At 53.4% G+C, this 27,921-nt stretch overlaps 1 protein-coding gene across 1 annotated transcript in view; it reads left to right on the plus strand.

Moving 5' to 3' along the window:
• LOC147101517 (corticotropin-releasing hormone receptor 1-like) overlaps window positions 1-27,921 on the plus strand; it is a 663,409-nt gene that overhangs the window by 490,759 nt on the left and 144,729 nt on the right. The gene's annotated exons all lie outside the window — the stretch shown is intronic.

Below are 27,921 nucleotides of genomic sequence, written 5' to 3' on the forward strand. Positions count from 1 at the left end.
TGCAGAGACTGTCTGTACTGGGATAGTGCAGGGACTGTCTGTACTGGGATAGTGCAGGGACAGTCTGTACTGGGATAGTGCAGGGACAGACTGTACTGGGATAGTGCAGGGACAGACTGTACTGGGATAGTGCAGGGAAAGACTGTACTGGGATAGTGCAGGCACAGTCTGTACTGGGATAGTGCAGGGACAGTCTGTACTGGGATAGTTCAGGGACTGTCTGTACTGGCATAGTGCAGGGACAGACTGTACTGGGATAGTGCAGGGACAGACTGTACTGGGATAGTGCAGGCACAGTCTGTACTGGGATAGCGCAGGGACAGTCTGAACTGGGATAGTGCAGGGACAGACTATACTGGGATAGTGCAGGCACAGTCTGTACTGGGATAGTGCAGGGACAGTCTGTACTGGGATAGTGCAGGGAAAGTCTGTACTGGGATAGTGCAGGGACAATCTGTACTGGGATAGTGCAGAGATAGTCTGTACTGGGATAGTGCAGGGACTGTCTGTACTGGGATAGTGCTGGGACAGTCTGTACTGGGATAGTGCAGGGACAGTCTGTACTGGGATAGTGCAGTGACAGTCTGTACTGGGATAGTGCAGGGACAGTCTGTACTGGGATAGTGCAGGGACTGTCTGTACTGGGATAGTGCAGGGACAGACTGTACTGGGATAGAGCAGGGACAGACTGGACTGGGATAGTGCAAGCACAGTCTGTACTGGGATAGCACAGGGTCAGTCTGTACTGGGATAGTGCAGGGACAGACTGTACTGGGATAGTGCAGACACAGTCTGTACTGGGATAGTGCAGGGACAGTCTGTACTGGGATAGTGCAGCGTCAGTCTGTACTGGGATAGTGCAGGGACAGTCTGTACTGGGATAGTGCAGGGACAGACTGTCCTGAGAGAGTGCAGGGACAGTCTGAACTGGGATAGTGCAGGGACAGACTGTACTGGGATAGTGCAGGCACTGTCTGCACTGGGATAGTGCAGGGACAGACTGTCCTGGGACAGACTGTATTGGGATAGTGCAGGCACTGTCTGTACTGGGATAGTGCAGGGACAGACTGTAGTGCGATAGTGCAGGGACAGTCTGTACTGGGGTAGTGCAGGGAAAGTCTGTACTGGGATAGTGCAGGCAGAGTCTGTACTGGGATAGTGCAGGGACAGTCTGTACTGCGATAGTGCAGGGACAGAATGTACTGGGATAGTGCAGGCACAGTCTGTACTGGGATAGTGCAGGGACAGTCTGTACTGGGATAGTGCAGGGACAGACTGCACTGGGATAGTGCTTGGACAGTCTGTACTGGGATAGTGCAGGGATAGTCAGTACTGGGATAGTGCAGGGACAGTCTGTACTGGGATAGTGCAGGGACTGTCTGTACTGGGATAGTGCAGGGACAGTCTGTACTGGGATAGTGCAGGGACAGTCTGTACTGGGATAGTGCAGGGACAGTCTGTACTGGGATAGTGCAGGGACAGTCTGTACTGGGATAGTGCAGGGACAGTCTGTACTGGGATAGTGCAGGGACACTCTGTACTGGGATAGTGCAGGGACTGTCTGCACTGGGATAGTGCAGGGACTGCCTGTACTGGGATAGTGCAGGGACGGACTGTACTGGGATAGTGCAGGGACAGACTGTACTGGGATAGTGCAGGGACAGACTGTACTGGGATAGTGCAGTCACAGTCTGTACTGGGATAATGCAGGGACAGTCTGTACTGGGATAGGGCAGGGCCAGGCTGTACTGGGATAGTGCAGGGACAGGCTGTACTGCGATAGTGCAGGGACAGGCTGTACTGCGATAGTGCAGGGACAGTCTGTACTGGGATAGTGCAGGGACAGTCTGTACTGGGATAGTGCAGGGACAGTCTGTACTTGGATAGTGCAGGGACAGTCTGTACTGGGATAGTGCAGGGACAGTCTGTACTGGGATAGGGCAGGGACAGTCTGTACTGGGATAGTGCAGGGACAGTCTGTACTTGGATAGTGCAGGGACAGTCTGTACTGGGATAGTGCAGGGACAGTCTGTACTGGGATAGTGCAGGGACTATCTGTACTGGGATAGTGCAGGGACTGTCTGTACTGGGATAGTGCAGGGACAGACTGTACTGGGATAGTGCAGGGACAGACTGTACTGGGATAGTGCAGGCACAGTCTGTACTGGGATAGTGCAGGGACAGCCTGTACTGGGATAGTGCAGCGTCAGTCTGTACTGGGATAGTGCAGGGACAGTCTGTACTGGGATAGTGCAGGGACAGACTGTACTGGGATAGTGCAGGCACAGTCTGTACTGGGATGGTGCAGGCACAGTCTGTACTGGGATAGTGCAGGGACAGTCTGTACTGGGATAGTGCAGGGACAATCTGTACTGGGATAGTGCAGTGACAGTCTGTACTGGGATAGTGCAGGGACAGTCTGTACTGGGATAGTGCAGGGACAGGCTGTACTGGGATAGTGCAGGGACAGGCTGTACTGTGATAGTGCAGGCACAGTCTGTACTGGGATAGTGCAGGCACAGTCTGTATAGGGATAGTGCAGGCACAGTCTGTACTGGGATAGTGCAGGGACTGTCTACTGGGATAGTGCAGGGACTGTCTGTACTGGGATAGTGCAGGGACAGACTGTACTGGGATAGTGCAGGGACAGTCTGTACTGGGATAGTGCAGGGACAATCTGTACTGGGATAGTGCAGGGACTGTCTACTGGGATAGTGCAGGGACTGTCTGTACTGGGATAGTGCAGGCACAGTCTGTATAGGGATAGTGCAGGGACAGTCTGTACTGGGATAGTGTAGGGACAGACTGTACTGGGATAGTGCAGGCACTGTCTGGACTGGGATAGTGCAGGGACAGTCTCTACTGGGATAGTGCAGGGACAGTCTGTACTGGGATAGTGCAGGGACAGTCTGTTCTGGGATAGTGCAGGGACAGTCTGTACTGGGATAGTGCAGGGACAGTCTGTACTGGGATAGTGCAGGGACAGTCTGTACTGGGATAGTGGAGGGACAGTCTGTACTGGGATAGTGCAGGGACAGTCTGTTCTGGGATAGTGCAGGGACTGTCTGTACTGGGATAGTGCAGGGACTGTCTGTACTGGGATAGTGCAGGGACAGTCTGTACTGGGATAGTGCAGGGACAGTCTGTACTGGGATAGTGCAGGGACAGTCTGTACTGGGATAGTGCAGGGACAGTCTGTACTGGGATAGTGCAGGGACAGGCTGTACTGGGATAGTGCAGGGACAGGCTGTACTGTGATAGTGCAGGCACAGTCTGTACTGGGATAGTGCAGGGACAGTCTGTACTGGGATAGTGCAGGGACAGCCTGGACTGGGATAGTGCAGGGACAGTCTGTATAGGGATAGTGCAGGCACAGTCTGTACTGGGATAGTGCAGGGACTGTGTACTGGGATAGTGCAGGGACTGTCTGTACTGGGATAGTGCAGGGACAGACTGTACTGGGATAGTGCAGGGACAGTCTGTACTGGGATAGTGCAGGGACAGACTGTACTGGGATAGTGCAGGCACAGTCTGTATTGGGATAGTGCAGGCACAGTCTGTACTGGGATAGTGCAGGGAATGTCTACTGGGATAGTGCAGGGACTGTCTGTACTGGAATAGTGCAGGGACAGATTGTACTGGGATAGAGCCGGCACAGTCTGTACTGGGATAGCGCAGGGACAGTCTTTACTGGGATAGTGCAGCGACAGACTGTACTGGGATGGTGCAGGCACAGTCTGTACTGCGATAGTGCAGGGACAGTCTGTACTGGGATAGTGCAGGGACAGTCTGTACTGGGATAGTGCAGGGACAGTCTGTACTGGGATAGTGCAGGGTCAGTCTGTACTGGGATAGTGCAGGGACAGACTGTACTGGGATAGTGCAGGCACAGTCTGTACTGGGATAGTGCAGGGACAGTCTGTACTGGGATAGTGCAGGGACAGTCTGTACTGGGATAGTGCAGGGACAGTCTGTACTGGGATAGTGCAGGGACAGACTGTCCTGAGAGAGTGCAGGGACAGTCTGAACTGGGATAGTGCAGGGACAGACTGTACTGGGATAGTGCAGGCACTGTCTGCACTGGGATAGTGCAGGGACAGACTGTCCTTGGATAGTGCAGGGACAGACTGTACTGGGATAGTGCAGGCACTGTCTGTACTGGGATAGTGCAGGGACAGACTGCAGTGCGATAGTGCAGGGACAGTCTGTACTGGGGTAGTGCAGGGACAGTCTGTACTGGGATAGTGCAGGGACAGTCTGTACTAGGATAGTGCAGGGGGACAGTCTGTACTCGGATAGTGCAGGGACAGTCTGTACTGGGATAGTGCAGGGAGAGACTGTACTGGGATAGTGCAGGGACAGTCTGTACTGGGATAGTGCAGGGACAGACTGTACTGGGATAGTGCAGCCACAGTCTGTATAGGGATAGTGCAGGCACAGTCTGTACTGGGATAGTGCAGGGACAGTCTGTACTGGGATAGTGCAGGGACAGACTGTACTGGGATAGTGCAGGCACAGTCTGTACTGGGATAGTGCAGGGACAGTCTGTACTGGGATAGTGAAGGGACAGTCTGTACTGGGATAGTGCAGGGACAGTCTGTACTGGGATAGTGCAGGGTCGGTCTGTACTGGGATAGTGCAGGGACAGACTGTGCTGGGATATTGCAGGCACAGTCTGTACTGGGATAGTGCAGGGACAGTCTGTACTCGGATAGTGCAGGGACAGTCTGTACTGGGATAGTGCAGGGACAGTCTGTATTGGGATAGTGCAGGGACTGTCTGTCCTGGGATAGTGCAGAGACAGTCTGTACTGGGATAGTGCAAGGACTCTCTGTACTGGGATAGTGCAGGGACAGTCTGTACTGGGATAGTGCAGGGACAGACTGTACTGGGATAGTGCAGGGACAGACTGTACTGGGATAGTGCAGGGAAAGACTGTACTGGGATAGTGCAGGCACAGTCTGTACTGGGATAGTGCAGGGACAGTCTGTACTGGGATAGTGCAGGGAAAGTCTGTACTGGGATAGTGCTGGGACAATCTGTACTGAGATAGTGCAGGGACAATCTGTACTGGGATAGTGCAGGGACAATCTGTACTGCGATAGTGCAGGGACAGTCTGTACTGGGATAGTGCAGGGACAGTCTGTACTGGGATAGTGCAGGCATAGTCTGTATAGGGATAGTGCAGGCACAGTCTGTACTGGGATAGTGCAGGGACTGTCTGCTGGGATAGTGCCGGGACTGTCTGTACTGGGATAGTGCAGGAACAGTTTGTACTGGGATACTGCAGGGACAGCCTGTACTGGGATAGTGCAGAGACAGTCAGTACTGGGATAATGCAGGGACAGTCTGTACTGGGATAGGGCAGGGCCAGGCTGTACTGGGATAGTGCAGGGACAGGCTGTACTGCGATAGTGCAGGGACAGGCTGTACTGCGATAGTGCAGGGTCAGTCTGTACTGGGATAGTGCAGGGACAGTCTGTACTGGGATAGTGCAGGGACAGTCTGTACTTGGATAGTGCAGGGACAGTCTGTACTGGGATAGTGCAGGGACAGTCTGTACTGGGATAGGGCAGGGACAGTCTGTACTGGGATAGTGCAGGGACAGTCTGTACTTGGATAGTGCAGGGACAGTCTGTACTGGGATAGTGCAGGGACAGTCTGTACTGGGATAGTGCAGGGACTATCTGTACTGGGATAGTGCAGGGACTGTCTGTACTGGGATAGTGCAGGGACAGACTGTACTGGGATAGTGCAGGGACAGACTGTACTGGGATAGTGCAGGCACAGTCTGTACTGGGATAGTGCAGGGACAGCCTGTACTGGGATAGTGCAGCGTCAGTCTGCACTGGGATAGTGCAGGGACAGTCTGTACTGGGATAGTGCAGGGACAGACTGTACTGGGATAGTGCAGGCACAGTCTGTACTGGGATGGTGCAGGCACAGTCTGTACTGGGATAGTGCAGGGACAGTCTGTACTGGGATAGTGCAGGGACAATCTGTACTGGGATAGTGCAGTGACAGTCTGTACTGGGATAGTGCAGGGACAGTCTGTACTGGGATAGTGCAGGGACAGGCTGTACTGGGATAGTGCAGGGACAGGCTGTACTGTGATAGTGCAGGCACAGTCTGTACTGGGATAGTGCAGGCACAGTCTGTGTAGGGATAGTGCAGGCACAGTCTGTACTGGGATAGTGCAGGGACTGTCTACTGGGATAGTGCAGGGACTGTCTGTACTGGGATAGTGCAGGGACAGACTGTACTGGGATAGTGCAGGGACAGTCTGTACTGGGATAGTGCAGGGACAATCTGTACTGGGAAAGTGCAGGGACTGTCTACTGGGATAGTGCAGGGACTGTCTGTACTGGGATAGTGCAGGCACAGTCTGTATAGGGATAGTGCAGGGACAGTCTGTACTGGGATAGTGTAGGGACAGACTGTACTGGGATAGTGCAGGCACAGTCTGTACTGGGATAGTGCAGGGACAGTCTGTGCTGGGATAGTGCAGGGACAGTCTGTATTGGGATAGTGCAGGGACTGTCTGTACTGGGATAGTGCAGAGACAGTCTGTACTGGGATAGTGCAGGGACTGTCTGTACTGGGATAGTGCAGGGACAGTCTGTACTGGGATAGTGCAGGGACAGACTGTACTGGGATAGTGCAGGGACAGACTGTACTGGGATAGTGCAGGGAAAGACTGTACTGGGATAGTGCAGGCACAGTCTGTACTGGGATAGTGCAGGGACAGTCTGTACTGGGATAGTTCAGGGACTGTCTGTACTGGCATAGTGCAGGGACAGACTGTACTGGGATAGTGCAGGGACAGACTGTACTGGGATAGTGCAGGCACAGTCTGTACTGGGATAGCGCAGGGACAGTCTGAACTGGGATAGTGCAGGGACAGACTATACTGGGATAGTGCAGGCACAGTCTGTACTGGGATAGTGCAGGGACAGTCTGTACTGGGATAGTGCAGGGAAAGTCTGTACTGGGATAGTGCAGGGACAATCTGTACTGGGATAGGGCAGAGATAGTCTGTACTGGGGTAGTGCAGGGACTGTCTGTACTGGGATAGTGCAGGGACAGTCTGTACTGGGATAGTGCAGGGACAGTCTGTACTGGGATAGTGCAGTGACAGTCTGTACTGGGATAGTGCAGGGACAGTCTGTACTGGGATAGTGCAGGGACTGTCTGTACTGGGATAGTGCAGGGACAGACTGTACTGGGATAGAGCAGGGACAGACTGGACTGGGATAGTGCAAGCACAGTCTGTACTGGGATAGCACAGGGTCAGTCTGCACTGGGATAGTGCAGGGACAGACTGTACTGGGATAGTGCAGACACAGTCTGTACTGGGATAGTGCAGGGACAGTCTGTACTGGGATAGTGCAGCGTCAGTCTGTACTGGGATAGTGCAGGGACAGTCTGTACTGGGATAGTGCAGGGACAGACTGTCCTGAGAGAGTGCAGGGACAGTCTGAACTGGGATAGTGCAGGGACAGACTGTACTGGGATAGTGCAGGCACTGTCTGCACTGGGATAGTGCAGAGACAGACTGTCCTGGGACAGTGCAGGGACAGACTGTATTGGGATAGTGCAGGCACTGTCTGTTCTGGGATAGTGCAGGGACAGACTGTAGTGCGATAGTGCAGGGACAGTCTGTACTGGGGTAGTGCAGGGAAAGTCTGTACTGGGATAGTGCAGGCAAAGTCTGTACTGGGATAGTGCAGGGACAGAATGTACTGGGATAGTGCAGGGACAGTCTGTACTGGGATAGTGCAGGGAAAGTCTGTACTGGGATAGTGCAGGGACAGTCTGCACTGCGATAGTGCAGGGACAGAATGTACTGGGATAGTGCAGGGACAGTCTGTACTGGGATAGTGCAGGGACAGTCTGTACTGGGATAGTGCAGGGACAGACTGTACTGGGATAGTGCTTGGACAGTCTGTACTGGGATAGTGCAGGGACAGTCAGTACTGGGATAGTGCAGGGACAGTCTGTACTGGGATAGTGCAGGGATTGTCTGTACTGGGATAGTGCAGGGACAGTCTGTACTGGGATAGTGCAGGGACTGTATGTACTGGGATAGTGCAGGGACAGTCTGTACTGGGATAGTGCAGAGACAGTCTGTACTGGGATAGTGCAGGCACTGTCTGCACTGGGATAGTGCAGAGACAGACTGTCCTGGGACAGTGCAGGGACAGACTGTATTGGGATAGTGCAGGCACTGTCTGTTCTGGGATAGTGCAGGGACAGACTGTAGTGCGATAGTGCAGGGACAGTCTGTACTGGGGTAGTGCAGGGAAAGTCTGTACTGGGATAGTGCAGGCAAAGTCTGTACTGGGATAGTGCAGGGACAGAATGTACTGGGATAGTGCAGGGACAGTCTGTACTGGGATAGTGCAGGGAAAGTCTGTACTGGGATAGTGCAGGGACAGTCTGCACTGCGATAGTGCAGGGACAGAATGTACTGGGATAGTGCAGGGACAGTCTGTACTGGGATAGTGCAGGGACAGTCTGTACTGGGATAGTGCAGGGACAGACTGTACTGGGATAGTGCTTGGACAGTCTGTACTGGGATAGTGCAGGGACAGTCAGTACTGGGATAGTGCAGGGACAGTCTGTACTGGGATAGTGCAGGGATTGTCTGTACTGGGATAGTGCAGGGACAGTCTGTACTGGGATAGTGCAGGGACTGTATGTACTGGGATAGTGCAGGGACAGTCTGTACTGGGATAGTGCAGAGACAGTCTGTACTGGGATAGTGCAGGGACACTCTGTACTGGGATAGTGCAGGGACTGTCTGTACTGGGATAGGGCAGGGACAGTCTGTACTGGGATAGTGCAGGGACAGTCTGTATAGGGATAGTGCAGGCACAGTCTGTACTGGGATAGTGCAGGGACTGTCTACTGGGATAGTGCAGGGACTGTCTGTACTGGGATAGTGCAGGGACAGTCTGTACTGGGATAGTGCAGGGACAGACTGTACTGGGATAGAGCTGGCACAGTCTGTACTGGGATAGAGCAGGGACAGTCTTTACTGGGATAGTGCAGGGACAGACTGTACTGGGATAGTGCAGGCACAGTCTGTACTGCGATAGTGCAGGGACAGTCTGTACTGGGATAGTGCAGGGACAGTCTGTACTGGGATAGTGCAGGGACAGTCTGTACTGGGATAGTGCAGGGACAGACTGTACTGGGATAGTGCAGGCACAGTCTGTACTGGGATAGTGCAGGGACAGTCTGTACTGGGATAGTGCAGGGACAGTCTGTACTGGGATAGTGCAGGGACAGTCTGTACTGGGATAGTGCAGGGTCAGTCTGTACTGGGATAGTGCAGGGACAGACTGTACTGGGATAGTGCAGGCACAGTCTGTACTGGGATAGTGCAGGGACAGTCTGTGCTGGGATAGTGCAGGGACAGTCTGTACTGGGATAGTGCAGGGTCAGTCTGTACTGGGATAGTGCAGGGACAGACTGTACTGGGATAGTGCAGGCACAGTCTGTACTGGGATAGTGCAGGGAAAGTCTGTACTGGGATAGTGCAGGGACAGTCTGTACTGCGATAGTGCAGGGACAGAATGTACTGGGATAGTGCAGGGACAGTCTGTACTGGGATAGTGCAGGGACAGTCTGTACTGGGATAGTGCAGGGACAGACTGTACTGGGATAGTGCTTGGACAGTCTGTACTGGGATAGTGCAGGGACAGTCAGTACTGGGATAGTGCAGGGACAGTCTGTACTGGGATAGTGCAGGGACTGTCTGTACTGGGATAGTGCAGGGACAGTCTGTACTGGGATAGTGCAGGGACTGTATGTACTGGGATAGTGCAGGGACAGTCTGTACTGGGATAGTGCAGAGACAGTCTGTACTGGGATAGTGCAGGGACACTCTGTACTGGGATAGTGCAGAGACTGTCTGTACTGGGATAGGGCAGGGACAGTCTGTACTGGGATAGTGCAGGGACAGTCTGTATAGGGATAGTGCAGGCACAGTCTGTACTGGGATAGTGCAGGGACTGTCTACTGGGATAGTGCAGGGACTGTCTGTACTGGGATAGTGCAGGGACAGTCTGTACTGGGATAGTGCAGGGACAGACTGTACTGGGATAGAGCTGGCACAGTCTGTACTGGGATAGAGCAGGGACAGTCTTTACTGGGATAGTGCAGGGACAGACTGTACTGGGATAGTGCAGGCACAGTCTGTACTGCGATAGTGCAGGGACAGTCTGTACTGGGATAGTGCAGGGACAGTCTGTACTGGGATAGTGCAGGGACAGTCTGTACTGGGATAGTGCAGGGACAGACTGTACTGGGATAGTGCAGGCACAGTCTGTACTGGGATAGTGCAGGGACAGTCTGTACTGGGATAGTGCAGGGACAGTCTGTACTGGGATAGTGCAGGGACAGTCTGTACTGGGATAGTGCAGGGTCAGTCTGTACTGGGATAGTGCAGGGACAGACTGTACTGGGATAGTGCAGGCACAGTCTGTACTGGGATAGTGCAGGGACAGTCTGTGCTGGGATAGTGCAGGGACAGTCTGTATTGGGATAGTGCAGGGACTGTCTGTACTGGGATAGTGCAGAGACAGTCTGTACTGGGATAGTGCAGGGACTGTCTGTACTGGGATAGTGCAGGGACAGTCTGTACTGGGATAGTGCAGGGACAGACTGTACTGGGATAGTGCAGGGACAGACTGTACTGGGATAGTGCAGGGAAAGACTGTACTGGGATAGTGCAGGCACAGTCTGTACTGGGATAGTGCAGGGACAGTCTGTACTGGGATAGTTCAGGGACTGTCTGTACTGGCATAGTGCAGGGACAGACTGTACTGGGATAGTGCAGGGACAGACTGTACTGGGATAGTGCAGGCACAGTCTGTACTGGGATAGCGCAGGGACAGTCTGAACTGGGATAGTGCAGGGACAGACTATACTGGGATAGTGCAGGCACAGTCTGTACTGGGATAGTGCAGGGACAGTCTGTACTGGGATAGTGCAGGGAAAGTCTGTACTGGGATAGTGCAGGGACAATCTGTACTGGGATAGTGCAGAGATAGTCTGTACTGGGGTAGTGCAGGGACTGTCTGTACTGGGATAGTGCAGGGACAGTCTGTACTGGGATAGTGCAGGGACAGTCTGTACTGGGATAGTGCAGTGACAGTCTGTACTGGGATAGTGCAGGGACAGTCTGTACTGGGATAGTGCAGGGACTGTCTGTACTGGGATAGCGCAGGGACAGACTGTACTGGGATAGAGCAGGGACAGACTGGACTGGGAAAGTGCAAGCACAGTCTGTACTGGGATAGCACAGGGTCAGTCTGCACTGGGATAGTGCAGGGACAGACTGTACTGGGATAGTGCAGACACAGTCTGTACTGGGATAGTGCAGGGACAGTCTGTACTGGGATAGTGCAGCGTCAGTCTGTACTGGGATAGTGCAGGGACAGTCTGTACTGGGATAGTGCAGGGACAGACTGTCCTGAGAGAGTGCAGGGACAGTCTGAACTGGGATAGTGCAGGGACAGACTGTACTGGGATAGTGCAGGCACTGTCTGCACTGGGATAGTGCAGAGACAGACTGTCCTGGGACAGTGCAGGGACAGACTGTATTGGGATAGTGCAGGCACTGTCTGTTCTGGGATAGTGCAGGGACAGACTGTAGTGCGATAGTGCAGGGACAGTCTGTACTGGGGTAGTGCAGGGAAAGTCTGTACTGGGATAGTGCAGGCAAAGTCTGTACTGGGATAGTGCAGGGACAGAATGTACTGGGATAGTGCAGGGACAGTCTGTACTGGGATAGTGCAGGGAAAGTCTGTACTGGGATAGTGCAGGGACAGTCTGCACTGCGATAGTGCAGGGACAGAATGTACTGGGATAGTGCAGGGACAGTCTGTACTGGGATAGTGCAGGGACAGTCTGTACTGGGATAGTGCAGGGAAAGACTGTACTGGGATAGTGCTTGGACAGTCTGTACTGGGATAGTGCAGGGACAGTCAGTACTGGGATAGTGCAGGGACAGTCTGTACTGGGATACTGCAGGGATTGTCTGTACTGGGATAGTGCAGGGACAGTCTGTACTGGGATAGTGCAGGGACTGTATGTACTGGGATAGTGCAGGGACAGTCTGTACTGGGATAGTGCAGAGACAGTCTGTACTGGGATAGTGCAGGGACACTCTGTACTGGGATAGTGCAGGGACTGTCTGTACTGGGATAGGGCAGGGACAGTCTGTACTGGGATAGTGCAGGGACAGTCTGTATAGGGATAGTGCAGGCAAAGTCTGTACTGGGATAGTGCAGGGACTGTCTACTGGGATAGTGCAGGGACTGTCTGTACTGGGATAGTGCAGGGACAGTCTGTACTGGGATAGTGCAGGGACAGACTGTACTGGGATAGAGCTGGCACAGTCTGTACTGGGATAGAGCAGGGACAGTCTTTACTGGGATAGTGCAGGGACAGACTGTACTGGGATAGTGCAGGCACAGTCTGTACTGCGATAGTGCAGGGACAGTCTGTACTGGGATAGTGCAGGGACAGTCTGTCCTGGGATAGTGCAGGGACAGTCTGTACTGGGATAGTGCAGGGACAGACTGTACTGGGATAGTGCAGGCACAGTCTGTACTGGGATAGTGCAGGGACAGTCTGTACTGGGATAGTGCAGGGACAGTCTGTACTGGGATAGTGCAGGGACAGTCTGTACTGGGATAGTGCAGGGTCAGTCTGTACTGGGATAGTGCAGGGACAGACTGTACTGGGATAGTGCAGGCACAGTCTGTACTGGGATAGTGCAGGGACAGTCTGTGCTGGGATAGTGCAGGGACAGTCTGTATTGGGATAGTGCAGGGACTGTCTGTACTGGGATAGTGCAGAGACAGTCTGTACTGGGATAGTGCAGGGACTGTCTGTACTGGGATAGTGCAGGGACAGTCTGTACTGGGATAGTGCAGGGACAGACTGTACTGGGATAGTGCAGGGACAGACTGTACTGGGATAGTGCAGGGAAAGACTGTACTGGGATAGTGCAGGCACAGTCTGTACTGGGATAGTGCAGGGACAGTCTGTACTGGGATAGTTCAGGGACTGTCTGTACTGGCATAGTGCAGGGACAGACTGTACTGGGATAGTGCAGGGACAGACTGTACTGGGATAGTGCAGGCACAGTCTGTACTGGGATAGCGCAGGGACAGTCTGAACTGGGATAGTGCAGGGACAGACTATACTGGGATAGTGCAGGCACAGTCTGTACTGGGATAGTGCAGGGACAGTCTGTACTGGGATAGTGCAGGGAAAGTCTGTACTGGGATAGTGCAGGGACAATCTGTACTGGGATAGTGCAGAGATAGTCTGTACTGGGATAGTGCAGGGACTGTCTGTACTGGGATAGTGCAGGGACAGTCTGTACTGGGATAGTGCAGGGACAGTCTGTACTGGGATAGTGCAGGGACAATCTGTACTGGGATAGGGCAGAGATAGTCTGTACTGGGGTAGTGCAGGGACTGTCTGTACTGGGATAGTGCAGGGACAGTCTGTACTGGGATAGTGCAGGGACAGTCTGTACTGGGATAGTGCAGTGACAGTCTGTACTGGGATAGTGCAGGGACAGTCTGTACTGGGATAGTGCAGGGACTGTCTGTACTGGGATAGTGCAGGGACAGACTGTACTGGGATAGAGCAGGGACAGACTGGACTGGGATAGTGCAAGCACAGTCTGTACTGGGATAGCACAGGGTCAGTCTGCACTGGGATAGTGCAGGGACAGACTGTACTGGGATAGTGCAGACACAGTCTGTACTGGGATAGTGCAGGGACAGTCTGTACTGGGATAGTGCAGCGTCAGTCTGTACTGGGATAGTGCAGGGACAGTCTGTACTGGGATAGTGCAGGGACAGACTGTCCTGAGAGAGTGCAGGGACAGTCTGAACTGGGATAGTGCAGGGACAGACTGTACTGGGATAGTGCAGGCACTGTCTGCACTGGGATAGTGCAGAGACAGACTGTCCTGGGACAGTGCAGGGACAGACTGTATTGGGATAGTGCAGGCACTGTCTGTTCTGGGATAGTGCAGGGACAGACTGTAGTGCGATAGTGCAGGGACAGTCTGTACTGGGGTAGTGCAGGGAAAGTCTGTACTGGGATAGTGCAGGCAAAGTCTGTACTGGGATAGTGCAGGGACAGAATGTACTGGGATAGTGCAGGGACAGTCTGTACTGGGATAGTGCAGGGAAAGTCTGTACTGGGATAGTGCAGGGACAGTCTGCACTGCGATAGTGCAGGGACAGAATGTACTGGGATAGTGCAGGGACAGTCTGTACTGGGATAGTGCAGGGACAGTCTGTACTGGGATAGTGCAGGGACAGACTGTACTGGGATAGTGCTTGGACAGTCTGTACTGGGATAGTGCAGGGACAGTCAGTACTGGGATAGTGCAGGGACAGTCTGTACTGGGATAGTGCAGGGATTGTCTGTACTGGGATAGTGCAGGGACAGTCTGTACTGGGATAGTGCAGGGACTGTATGTACTGGGATAGTGCAGGGACAGTCTGTACTGGGATAGTGCAGAGACAGTCTGTACTGGGATAGTGCAGGCACTGTCTGCACTGGGATAGTGCAGAGACAGACTGTCCTGGGACAGTGCAGGGACAGACTGTATTGGGATAGTGCAGGCACTGTCTGTTCTGGGATAGTGCAGGGACAGACTGTAGTGCGATAGTGCAGGGACAGTCTGTACTGGGGTAGTGCAGGGAAAGTCTGTACTGGGATAGTGCAGGCAAAGTCTGTACTGGGATAGTGCAGGGACAGAATGTACTGGGATAGTGCAGGGACAGTCTGTACTGGGATAGTGCAGGGAAAGTCTGTACTGGGATAGTGCAGGGACAGTCTGCACTGCGATAGTGCAGGGACAGAATGTACTGGGATAGTGCAGGGACAGTCTGTACTGGGATAGTGCAGGGACAGTCTGTACTGGGATAGTGCAGGGACAGACTGTACTGGGATAGTGCTTGGACAGTCTGTACTGGGATAGTGCAGGGACAGTCAGTACTGGGATAGTGCAGGGACAGTCTGTACTGGGATAGTGCAGGGATTGTCTGTACTGGGATAGTGCAGGGACAGTCTGTACTGGGATAGTGCAGGGACTGTATGTACTGGGATAGTGCAGGGACAGTCTGTACTGGGATAGTGCAGAGACAGTCTGTACTGGGATAGTGCAGGGACACTCTGTACTGGGATAGTGCAGGGACTGTCTGTACTGGGATAGGGCAGGGACAGTCTGTACTGGGATAGTGCAGGGACAGTCTGTATAGGGATAGTGCAGGCACAGTCTGTACTGGGATAGTGCAGGGACTGTCTACTGGGATAGTGCAGGGACTGTCTGTACTGGGATAGTGCAGGGACAGTCTGTACTGGGATAGTGCAGGGACAGACTGTACTGGGATAGAGCTGGCACAGTCTGTACTGGGATAGAGCAGGGACAGTCTTTACTGGGATAGTGCAGGGACAGACTGTACTGGGATAGTGCAGGCACAGTCTGTACTGCGATAGTGCAGGGACAGTCTGTACTGGGATAGTGCAGGGACAGTCTGTACTGGGATAGTGCAGGGACAGTCTGTACTGGGATAGTGCAGGGACAGACTGTACTGGGATAGTGCAGGCACAGTCTGTACTGGGATAGTGCAGGGACAGTCTGTACTGGGATAGTGCAGGGACAGTCTGTACTGGGATAGTGCAGGGACAGTCTGTACTGGGATAGTGCAGGGTCAGTCTGTACTGGGATAGTGCAGGGACAGACTGTACTGGGATAGTGCAGGCACAGTCTGTACTGGGATAGTGCAGGGACAGTCTGTGCTGGGATAGTGCAGGGACAGTCTGTACTGGGATAGTGCAGGGTCAGTCTGTACTGGGATAGTGCAGGGACAGACTGTACTGGGATAGTGCAGGCACAGTCTGTACTGGGATAGTGCAGGGAAAGTCTGTACTGGGATAGTGCAGGGACAGTCTGTACTGCGATAGTGCAGGGACAGAATGTACTGGGATAGTGCAGGGACAGTCTGTACTGGGATAGTGCAGGGACAGTCTGTACTGGGATAGTGCAGGGACAGACTGTACTGGGATAGTGCTTGGACAGTCTGTACTGGGATAGTGCAGGGACAGTCAGTACTGGGATAGTGCAGGGACAGTCTGTACTGGGATAGTGCAGGGACTGTCTGTACTGGGATAGTGCAGGGACAGTCTGTACTGGGATAGTGCAGGGACTGTATGTACTGGGATAGTGCAGGGACAGTCTGTACTGGGATAGTGCAGAGACAGTCTGTACTGGGATAGTGCAGGGACACTCTGTACTGGGATAGTGCAGAGACTGTCTGTACTGGGATAGGGCAGGGACAGTCTGTACTGGGATAGTGCAGGGACAGTCTGTATAGGGATAGTGCAGGCACAGTCTGTACTGGGATAGTGCAGGGACTGTCTACTGGGATAGTGCAGGGACTGTCTGTACTGGGATAGTGCAGGGACAGTCTGTACTGGGATAGTGCAGGGACAGACTGTACTGGGATAGAGCTGGCACAGTCTGTACTGGGATAGAGCAGGGACAGTCTTTACTGGGATAGTGCAGGGACAGACTGTACTGGGATAGTGCAGGCACAGTCTGTACTGCGATAGTGCAGGGACAGTCTGTACTGGGATAGTGCAGGGACAGTCTGTACTGGGATAGTGCAGGGACAGTCTGTACTGGGATAGTGCAGGGACAGACTGTACTGGGATAGTGCAGGCACAGTCTGTACTGGGATAGTGCAGGGACAGTCTGTACTGGGATAGTGCAGGGACAGTCTGTACTGGGATAGTGCAGGGACAGTCTGTACTGGGATAGTGCAGGGTCAGTCTGTACTGGGATAGTGCAGGGACAGACTGTACTGGGATAGTGCAGGCACAGTCTGTACTGGGATAGTGCAGGGACAGTCTGTGCTGGGATAGTGCAGGGACAGTCTGTATTGGGATAGTGCAGGGACTGTCTGTACTGGGATAGTGCAGAGACAGTCTGTACTGGGATAGTGCAGGGACTGTCTGTACTGGGATAGTGCAGGGACAGTCTGTACTGGGATAGTGCAGGGACAGACTGTACTGGGATAGTGCAGGGACAGACTGTACTGGGATAGTGCAGGGAAAGACTGTACTGGGATAGTGCAGGCACAGTCTGTACTGGGATAGTGCAGGGACAGTCTGTACTGGGATAGTTCAGGGACTGTCTGTACTGGCATAGTGCAGGGACAGACTGTACTGGGATAGTGCAGGGACAGACTGTACTGGGATAGTGCAGGCACAGTCTGTACTGGGATAGCGCAGGGACAGTCTGAACTGGGATAGTGCAGGGACAGACTATACTGGGATAGTGCAGGCACAGTCTGTACTGGGATAGTGCAGGGACAGTCTGTACTGGGATAGTGCAGGGAAAGTCTGTACTGGGATAGTGCAGGGACAATCTGTACTGGGATAGTGCAGAGATAGTCTGTACTGGGGTAGTGCAGGGACTGTCTGTACTGGGATAGTGCAGGGACAGTCTGTACTGGGATAGTGCAGGGACAGTCTGTACTGGGATAATGCAGTGACAGTCTGTACTGGGATAGTGCAGGGACAGTCTGTACTGGGATAGTGCAGGGACTGTCTGTACTGGGATAGCGCAGGGACAGACTGTACTGGGATAGAGCAGGGACAGACTGGACTGGGAAAGTGCAAGCACAGTCTGTACTGGGATAGCACAGGGTCAGTCTGCACTGGGATAGTGCAGGGACAGACTGTACTGGGATAGTGCAGACACAGTCTGTACTGGGATAGTGCAGGGACAGTCTGTACTGGGATAGTGCAGCGTCAGTCTGTACTGGGATAGTGCAGGGACAGTCTGTACTGGGATAGTGCAGGGACAGACTGTCCTGAGAGAGTGCAGGGACAGTCTGAACTGGGATAGTGCAGGGACAGACTGTACTGGGATAGTGCAGGCACTGTCTGCACTGGGATAGTGCAGAGACAGACTGTCCTGGGACAGTGCAGGGACAGACTGTATTGGGATAGTGCAGGCACTGTCTGTTCTGGGATAGTGCAGGGACAGACTGTAGTGCGATAGTGCAGGGACAGTCTGTACTGGGGTAGTGCAGGGAAAGTCTGTACTGGGATAGTGCAGGCAAAGTCTGTACTGGGATAGTGCAGGGACAGAATGTACTGGGATAGTGCAGGGACAGTCTGTACTGGGATAGTGCAGGGAAAGTCTGTACTGGGATAGTGCAGGGACAGTCTGCACTGCGATAGTGCAGGGACAGAATGTACTGGGATAGTGCAGGGACAGTCTGTACTGGGATAGTGCAGGGACAGTCTGTACTGGGATAGTGCAGGGAAAGACTGTACTGGGATAGTGCTTGGACAGTCTGTACTGGGATAGTGCAGGGACAGTCAGTACTGGGATAGTGCAGGGACAGTCTGTACTGGGATAGTGCAGGGATTGTCTGTACTGGGATAGTGCAGGGACAGTCTGTACTGGGATAGTGCAGGGACTGTATGTACTGGGATAGTGCAGGGACAGTCTGTACTGGGATAGTGCAGAGACAGTCTGTACTGGGATAGTGCAGGGACACTCTGTACTGGGATAGTGCAGGGACTGTCTGTACTGGGATAGGGCAGGGACAGTCTGTACTGGGATAGTGCAGGGACAGTCTGTATAGGGATAGTGCAGGCACAGTCTGTACTGGGATAGTGCAGGGACTGTCTACTGGGATAGTGCAGGGACTGTCTGTACTGGGATAGTGCAGGGACAGTCTGTACTGGGATAGTGCAGGGACAGACTGTACTGGGATAGAGCTGGCACAGTCTGTACTGGGATAGAGCAGGGACAGTCTTTACTGGGATAGTGCAGGGACAGACTGTACTGGGATAGTGCAGGCACAGTCTGTACTGCGATAGTGCAGGGACAGTCTGTACTGGGATAGTGCAGGGACAGTCTGTACTGGGATAGTGCAGGGACAGTCTGTACTGGGATAGTGCAGGGACAGACTGTACTGGGATAGTGCAGGCACAGTCTGTACTGGGATAGTGCAGGGACAGTCTGTACTGGGATAGTGCAGGGACAGTCTGTACTGGGATAGTGCAGGGACAGTCTGTACTGGGATAGTGCAGGGTCAGTCTGTACTGGGATAGTGCAGGGACAGACTGTACTGGGATAGTGCAGGCACAGTCTGTACTGGGATAGTGCAGGGACAGTCTGTGCTGGGATAGTGCAGGGACAGTCTGTATTGGGATAGTGCAGGGACTGTCTGTACTGGGATAGTGCAGAGACAGTCTGTACTGGGATAGTGCAGGGACTGTCTGTACTGGGATAGTGCAGGGACAGTCTGTACTGGGATAGTGCAGGGACAGACTGTACTGGGATAGTGCAGGGACAGACTGTACTGGGATAGTGCAGGGAAAGACTGTACTGGGATAGTGCAGGCACAGTCTGTACTGGGATAGTGCAGGGACAGTCTGTACTGGGATAGTTCAGGGACTGTCTGTACTGGCATAGTGCAGGGACAGACTGTACTGGGATAGTGCAGGGACAGACTGTACTGGGATAGTGCAGGCACAGTCTGTACTGGGATAGCGCAGGGACAGTCTGAACTGGGATAGTGCAGGGACAGACTATACTGGGATAGTGCAGGCACAGTCTGTACTGGGATAGTGCAGGGACAGTCTGTACTGGGATAGTGCAGGGAAAGTCTGTACTGGGATAGTGCAGGGACAATCTGTACTGGGATAGTGCAGAGATAGTCTGTACTGGGATAGTGCAGGGACTGTCTGTACTGGGATAGTGCAGGGACAGTCTGTACTGGGATAGTGCAGGGACAGTCTGTACTGGGATAGTGCAGTGACAGTCTGTACTGGGATAGTGCAGGGACAGTCTGTACTGGGATAGTGCTGGGACTGTCTGTACTGGGATAGTGCAGGGACAGACTGTACTGGGATAGAGCAGGGACAGACTGGACTGGGATAGTGCAAGCACAGTCTGTACTGGGATAGCACAGGGTCAGTCTGTACTGGGATAGTGCAGGGACAGACTGTACTGGGATAGTGCAGACACAGTCTGTACTGGGATAGTGCAGGGACAGTCTGTACTGGGATAGTGCAGCGTCAGTCTGTACTGGGATAGTGCAGGGACAGTCTGTACTGGGATAGTGCAGGGACAGACTGTCCTGAGAGAGTGCAGGGACAGTCTGAACTGGGATAGTGCAGGGACAGACTGTACTGGGATAGTGCAGGCACTGTCTGCACTGGGATAGTGCAGGGACAGTCTGTACTGGGATAGTGCAGGGACAGTCTGTACTGGGATAGTGCAGGGACAGTCTGTACTGGGATAGTGCAGGCACAGTCTGTACTGGGATAGTGCAGGGACAGTCTGGGCTGGGATAGTGCAGGGACAGTCTGTATTGGGATAGTGCAGGGACAGACTGTACTGGGATAGTGCAGGCACAGTCTGTACTGGGATAGTGCAGGGACAGACTGTACTGGGATAGTGCAGGCACAGTCTGTACTGGGATAGTGCAGGGACAGTCTGTATTGGGATAGTGCAGGGACAGACTGTCCTGAGAGAGTGCAGGGACAGTCTGTACTGGGATAGTGCAGGGACAGACTGTACTGGGATAGTGCAGGCACAGTCTGTACTGGGATAGTGCAGGGACAGTCTGTACTGGGATAGTGCAGGGACAGTCTGTACTGGGATAGTGCAGGGACAGTCTGTACTGGGATAGTGCAGGGTCAGTCTGTACTGGGATAGTGCAGGGACAGACTGTACTGGGATAGTGCAGGCACAGTCTGTACTGGGATAGTGCAGGGACAGTCTGTGCTGGGATAGTGCAGGGACAGTCTGTATTGGGATAGTGCAGGGACTGTCTGTACTGGGATAGTGCAGAGACTGTCTGTACTGGGATAGTGCAGGGACTGTCTGTACTGGGATAGTGCAGGGACAGTCTGTACTGGGATAGTGCAGGGACAGACTGTACTGGGATAGTGCAGGGACAGACTGTACTGGGATAGTGCAGGGAAAGACTGTACTGGGATAGTGCAGGCACAGTCTGTACTGGGATAGTGCAGGGACAGTCTGTACTGGGATAGTTCAGGGACTGTCTGTACTGGCATAGTGCAGGGACAGACTGTACTGGGATAGTGCAGGGACAGACTGTACTGGGATAGTGCAGGCACAGTCTGTACTGGGATAGCGCAGGGACAGTCTGAACTGGGATAGTGCAGGGACAGACTATACTGGGATAGTGCAGGCACAGTCTGTACTGGGATAGTGCAGGGACAGTCTGTACTGGGATAGTGCAGGGAAAGTCTGTACTGGGATAGTGCAGGGACAATCTGTACTGGGATAGTGCAGAGATAGTCTGTACTGGGATAGTGCAGGGACTGTCTGTACTGGGATAGTGCAGGGACAGTCTGTACTGGGATAGTGCAGGGACAGTCTGTACTGGGATAGTGCAGTGACAGTCTGTACTGGGATAGTGCAGGGACAGTCTGTACTGGGATAGTGCAGGGACTGTCTGTACTGGGATAGTGCAGGGACAGACTGTACTGGGATAGAGCAGGGACAGACTGGACTGGGATAGTGCAAGCACAGTCTGTACTGGGATAGCACAGGGTCAGTCTGTACTGGGATAGTGCAGGGACAGACTGTACTGGGATAGTGCAGACACAGTCTGTACTGGGATAGTGCAGGGACAGTCTGTACTGGGATAGTGCAGCGTCAGTCTGTACTGGGATAGTGCAGGGACAGTCTGTACTGGGATAGTGCAGGGACAGACTGTCCTGAGAGAGTGCAGGGACAGTCTGAACTGGGATAGTGCAGGGACAGACTGTACTGGGATAGTGCAGGCACTGTCTGCACTGGGATAGTGCAGGGACAGACTGTCCTGGGACAGACTGTATTGGGATAGTGCAGGCACTGTCTGTACTGGGATAGTGCAGGGACAGACTGTAGTGCGATAGTGCAGGGACAGTCTGTACTGGGGTAGTGCAGGGAAAGTCTGTACTGGGATAGTGCAGGCAGAGTCTGTACTGGGATAGTGCAGGGACAGTCTGTACTGCGATAGTGCAGGGACAGAATGTACTGGGATAGTGCAGGCACAGTCTGTACTGGGATAGTGCAGGGACAGTCTGTACTGGGATAGTGCAGGGACAGACTGCACTGGGATAGTGCTTGGACAGTCTGTACTGGGATAGTGCAGGGATAGTCAGTACTGGGATAGTGCAGGGACAGTCTGTACTGGGATAGTGCAGGGACTGTCTGTACTGGGATAGTGCAGGGACAGTCTGTACTGGGATAGTGCAGGGACAGTCTGTACTGGGATAGTGCAGGGACAGTCTGTACTGGGATAGTGCAGGGACAGTCTGTACTGGGATAGTGCAGGGACAGTCTGTACTGGGATAGTGCAGGGACACTCTGTACTGGGATAGTGCAGGGACTGTCTGCACTGGGATAGTGCAGGGACTGCCTGTACTGGGATAGTGCAGGGACGGACTGTACTGGGATAGTGCAGGGACAGACTGTACTGGGATAGTGCAGGGACAGACTGTACTGGGATAGTGCAGTCACAGTCTGTACTGGGATAATGCAGGGACAGTCTGTACTGGGATAGGGCAGGGCCAGGCTGTACTGGGATAGTGCAGGGACAGGCTGTACTGCGATAGTGCAGGGACAGGCTGTACTGCGATAGTGCAGGGACAGTCTGTACTGGGATAGTGCAGGGACAGTCTGTACTGGGATAGTGCAGGGACAGTCTGTACTTGGATAGTGCAGGGACAGTCTGTACTGGGATAGTGCAGGGACAGTCTGTACTGGGATAGGGCAGGGACAGTCTGTACTGGGATAGTGCAGGGACAGTCTGTACTTGGATAGTGCAGGGACAGTCTGTACTGGGATAGTGCAGGGACAGTCTGTACTGGGATAGTGCAGGGACTATCTGTACTGGGATAGTGCAGGGACTGTCTGTACTGGGATAGTGCAGGGACAGACTGTACTGGGATAGTGCAGGGACAGACTGTACTGGGATAGTGCAGGCACAGTCTGTACTGGGATAGTGCAGGGACAGCCTGTACTGGGATAGTGCAGCGTCAGTCTGTACTGGGATAGTGCAGGGACAGTCTGTACTGGGATAGTGCAGGGACAGACTGTACTGGGATAGTGCAGGCACAGTCTGTACTGGGATGGTGCAGGCACAGTCTGTACTGGGATAGTGCAGGGACAGTCTGTACTGGGATAGTGCAGGGACAATCTGTACTGGGATAGTGCAGTGACAGTCTGTACTGGGATAGTGCAGGGACAGTCTGTACTGGGATAGTGCAGGGACAGGCTGTACTGGGATAGTGCAGGGACAGGCTGTACTGTGATAGTGCAGGCACAGTCTGTACTGGGATAGTGCAGGCACAGTCTGTATAGGGATAGTGCAGGCACAGTCTGTACTGGGATAGTGCAGGGACTGTCTACTGGGATAGTGCAGGGACTGTCTGTACTGGGATAGTGCAGGGACAGACTGTACTGGGATAGTGCAGGGACAGTCTGTACTGGGATAGTGCAGGGACAATCTGTACTGGGATAGTGCAGGGACTGTCTACTGGGATAGTGCAGGGACTGTCTGTACTGGGATAGTGCAGGCACAGTCTGTATAGGGATAGTGCAGGGACAGTCTGTACTGGGATAGTGTAGGGACAGACTGTACTGGGATAGTGCAGGCACTGTCTGGACTGGGATAGTGCAGGGACAGTCTCTACTGGGATAGTGCAGGGACAGTCTGTACTGGGATAGTGCAGGGACAGTCTGTTCTGGGATAGTGCAGGGACAGTCTGTACTGGGATAGTGCGGGGACAGTCTGTACTGGGATAGTGCAGGGACAGTCTGTACTGGGATAGTGGAGGGACAGTCTGTACTGGGATAGTGCAGGGACAGTCTGTTCTGGGATAGTGCAGGGACTGTCTGTACTGGGATAGTGCAGGGACTGTCTGTACTGGGATAGTGCAGGGACAGTCTGTACTGGGATAGTGCAGGGACAGTCTGTACTGGGATAGTGCAGGGACAGTCTGTACTGGGATAGTGCAGGGACAGTCTGTACTGGGATAGTGCAGGGACAGGCTGTACTGGGATAGTGCAGGGACAGGCTGTACTGTGATAGTGCAGGCACAGTCTGTACTGGGATAGTGCAGGGACAGTCTGTACTGGGATAGTGCAGGGACAGCCTGGACTGGGATAGTGCAGGGACAGTCTGTATAGGGATAGTGCAGGCACAGTCTGTACTGGGATAGTGCAGGGACTGTGTACTGGGATAGTGCAGGGACTGTCTGTACTGGGATAGTGCAGGGACAGACTGTACTGGGATAGTGCAGGGACAGTCTGTACTGGGATAGTGCAGGGACAGACTGTACTGGGATAGTGCAGGCACAGTCTGTATTGGGATAGTGCAGGCACAGTCTGTACTGGGATAGTGCAGGGAATGTCTACTGGGATAGTGCAGGGACTGTCTGTACTGGAATAGTGCAGGGACAGATTGTACTGGGATAGAGCCGGCACAGTCTGTACTGGGATAGCGCAGGGACAGTCTTTACTGGGATAGTGCAGCGACAGACTGTACTGGGATGGTGCAGGCACAGTCTGTACTGCGATAGTGCAGGGACAGTCTGTACTGGGATAGTGCAGGGACAGTCTGTACTGGGATAGTGCAGGGACAGTCTGTACTGGGATAGTGCAGGGTCAGTCTGTACTGGGATAGTGCAGGGACAGACTGTACTGGGATAGTGCAGGCACAGTCTGTACTGGGATAGTGCAGGGACAGTCTGTACTGGGATAGTGCAGGGACAGTCTGTACTGGGATAGTGCAGGGACAGTCTGTACTGGGATAGTGCAGGGACAGACTGTCCTGAGAGAGTGCAGGGACAGTCTGAACTGGGATAGTGCAGGCACAGTCTGTACTGGGATAGTGCAGGGACAGTCTGTACTGGGATAGTGCAGGGACAGACTGTACTGGGATAGTGCAGGCACAGTCTGTACTGGGATAGTGCAGGGACAGTCTGTACTGGGATAGTGAAGGGACAGTCTGTACTGGGATAGTGCAGGGACAGTCTGTACTGGGATAGTGCAGGGTCGGTCTGTACTGGGATAGTGCAGGGACAGACTGTGCTGGGATATTGCAGGCACAGTCTGTACTGGGATAGTGCAGGGACAGTCTGTACTCGGATAGTGCAGGGACAGTCTGTACTGGGATAGTGCAGGGACAGTCTGTATTGGGATAGTGCAGGGACTGTCTGTCCTGGGATAGTGCAGAGACAGTCTGTACTGGGATAGTGCAAGGACTCTCTGTACTGGGATAGTGCAGGGACAGTCTGTACTGGGATAGTGCAGGGACAGACTGTACTGGGATAGTGCAGGGACAGACTGTACTGGGATAGTGCAGGGAAAGACTGTACTGGGATAGTGCAGGCACAGTCTGTACTGGGATAGTGCAGGGACAGTCTGTACTGGGATAGTGCAGGGAAAGTCTGTACTGGGATAGTGCAGGGACAATCTGTACTGAGATAGTGCAGGGACAATCTGTACTGGGATAGTGCAGGGACAATCTGTACTGCGATAGTGCAGGGACAGTCTGTACTGGGATAGTGCAGGGACAGTCTGTACTGGGATAGTGCAGGCATAGTCTGTATAGGGATAGTGCAGGCACAGTCTGTACTGGGATAGTGCAGGGACTGTCTGCTGGGATAGTGCCGGGACTGTCTGTACTGGGATAGTGCAGGAACAGTTTGTACTGGGATACTGCAGGGACAGCCTGTACTGGGATAGTGCAGAGACAGTCAGTACTGGGATAATGCAGGGACAGTCTGTACTGGGATAGGGCAGGGCCAGGCTGTACTGGGATAGTGCAGGGACAGGCTGTACTGCGATAGTGCAGGGACAGGCTGTACTGCGATAGTGCAGGGTCAGTCTGTACTGGGATAGTGCAGGGACAGTCTGTACTGGGATAGTGCAGGGACAGTCTGTACTTGGATAGTGCAGGGACAGTCTGTACTGGGATAGTGCAGGGACAGTCTGTACTGGGATAGGGCAGGGACAGTCTGTACTGGGATAGTGCAGGGACAGTCTGTACTTGGATAGTGCAGGGACAGTCTGTACTGGGATAGTGCAGGGATAGTCTGTACTGGGATAGTGCAGGGACTATCTGTACTGGGATAGTGCAGGGACTGTCTGTACTGGGATAGTGCAGGGACAGACTGTACTGGGATAGTGCAGGGACAGACTGTACTGGGATAGTGCAGGCACAGTCTGTACTGGGATAGTGCAGGGACAGCCTGTACTGGGATAGTGCAGCGTCAGTCTGTACTGGGATAGTGCAGGGACAGTCTGTACTGGGATAGTGCAGGGACAGACTGTACTGGGATAGTGCAGGCACAGTCTGTACTGGGATGGTGCAGGCACAGTCTGTACTGGGATAGTGCAGGGACAGTCTGTACTGGGATAGTGCAGGGACAATCTGTACTGGGATAGTGCAGTGACAGTCTGTACTGGGATAGTGCAGGGACAGTCTGTACTGGGATAGTGCAGGGACAGGCTGTACTGGGATAGTGCAGGGACAGGCTGTACTGTGATAGTGCAGGCACAGTCTGTACTGGGATAGTGCAGGCACAGTCTGTGTAGGGATAGTGCAGGCACAGTCTGTACTGGGATAGTGCAGGGACTGTCTACTGGGATAGTGCAGGGACTGTCTGTACTGGGATAGTGCAGGGACAGACTGTACTGGGATAGTGCAGGGACAGTCTGTACTGGGATAGTGCAGGGACAATCTGTACTGGGATAGTGCAGGGACTGTCTACTGGGATAGTGCAGGGACTGTCTGTACTGGGATAGTGCAGGCACAGTCTGTATAGGGATAGTGCAGGGACAGTCTGTACTGGGATAGTGTAGGGACAGACTGTACTGGGATAGTGCAGGCACTGTCTGTACTGGGATAGTGCAGGGACAGTCTCTACTGGGATAGTGCAGGGACAGTCTGTACTGGGATAGTGCAGGGACAGTCTGTTCTGGGATAGTGCAGGGACAGTCTGTACTGGGATAGTGCAGGGACAGTCTGTACTGGGATAGTGGAGGGACAGTCTGTACTGGGATAGTGCAGGGACAGTCTGTTCTGGGATAGTGCAGGGACTGTCTGTACTGGGATAGTGCAGGGACTGTCTGTACTGGGATAGTGCAGGGACAGTCTGTTCTGGGATAGTGCAGGGACTGTCTGTACTGGGATAGTGCAGGGACTGTCTGTACTGGGATAGTGCAGGGACAAACTGTACTGGGATAGTGCAGGGACAGACTGTACTGGGATAGTGCAGGCACAGTCTTTACTGGGATAGTGCAGGGACAGTCTGTACTGGGTTAGTGCAGGGACAGACTGTACTGGGATAGTGCAGGCACAGTCTGTACTGGGATAGTGCAGGGACAGTCTGTACTGGGATAGTGCAGGGACAGTGAACTGGGATAGTGCAGGGACAGTCCACTAGGATAGTGCAGGGACAGTCTATTGGGATCGTGCAGGGACAGTCTGTACTGCGATAGTGCAGGGACAGTCTGTACTGGGATAGTGCAGGGACAGACTGTACTGGGATAGTGCAGGCACTGTCTGCACTGGGATAGTGCAGGGACAGACTGTCCTGGGACAGACTGTATTGGGATAGTGCAGGCACTGTCTGTACTGGGATAGTGCAGGGACAGACTGTAGTGCGATAGTGCAGGGACAGTCTGTACTGGGGTAGTGCAGGGAAAGTCTGTACTGGGATAGTGCAGGCAGAGTCTGTACTGGGATAGTGCAGGGACAGTCTGTACTGCGATAGTGCAGGGACAGAATGTACTGGGATAGTGCAGGCACAGTCTGTACTGGG

This window comes from Somniosus microcephalus, chromosome 24 (assembly GCF_052327205.1).
Source record: "Somniosus microcephalus isolate GS21.2 chromosome 24, FLI_Smic_1.0, whole genome shotgun sequence".
Taxonomy (NCBI): Eukaryota; Metazoa; Chordata; class Chondrichthyes; order Squaliformes; family Somniosidae; genus Somniosus; species Somniosus microcephalus.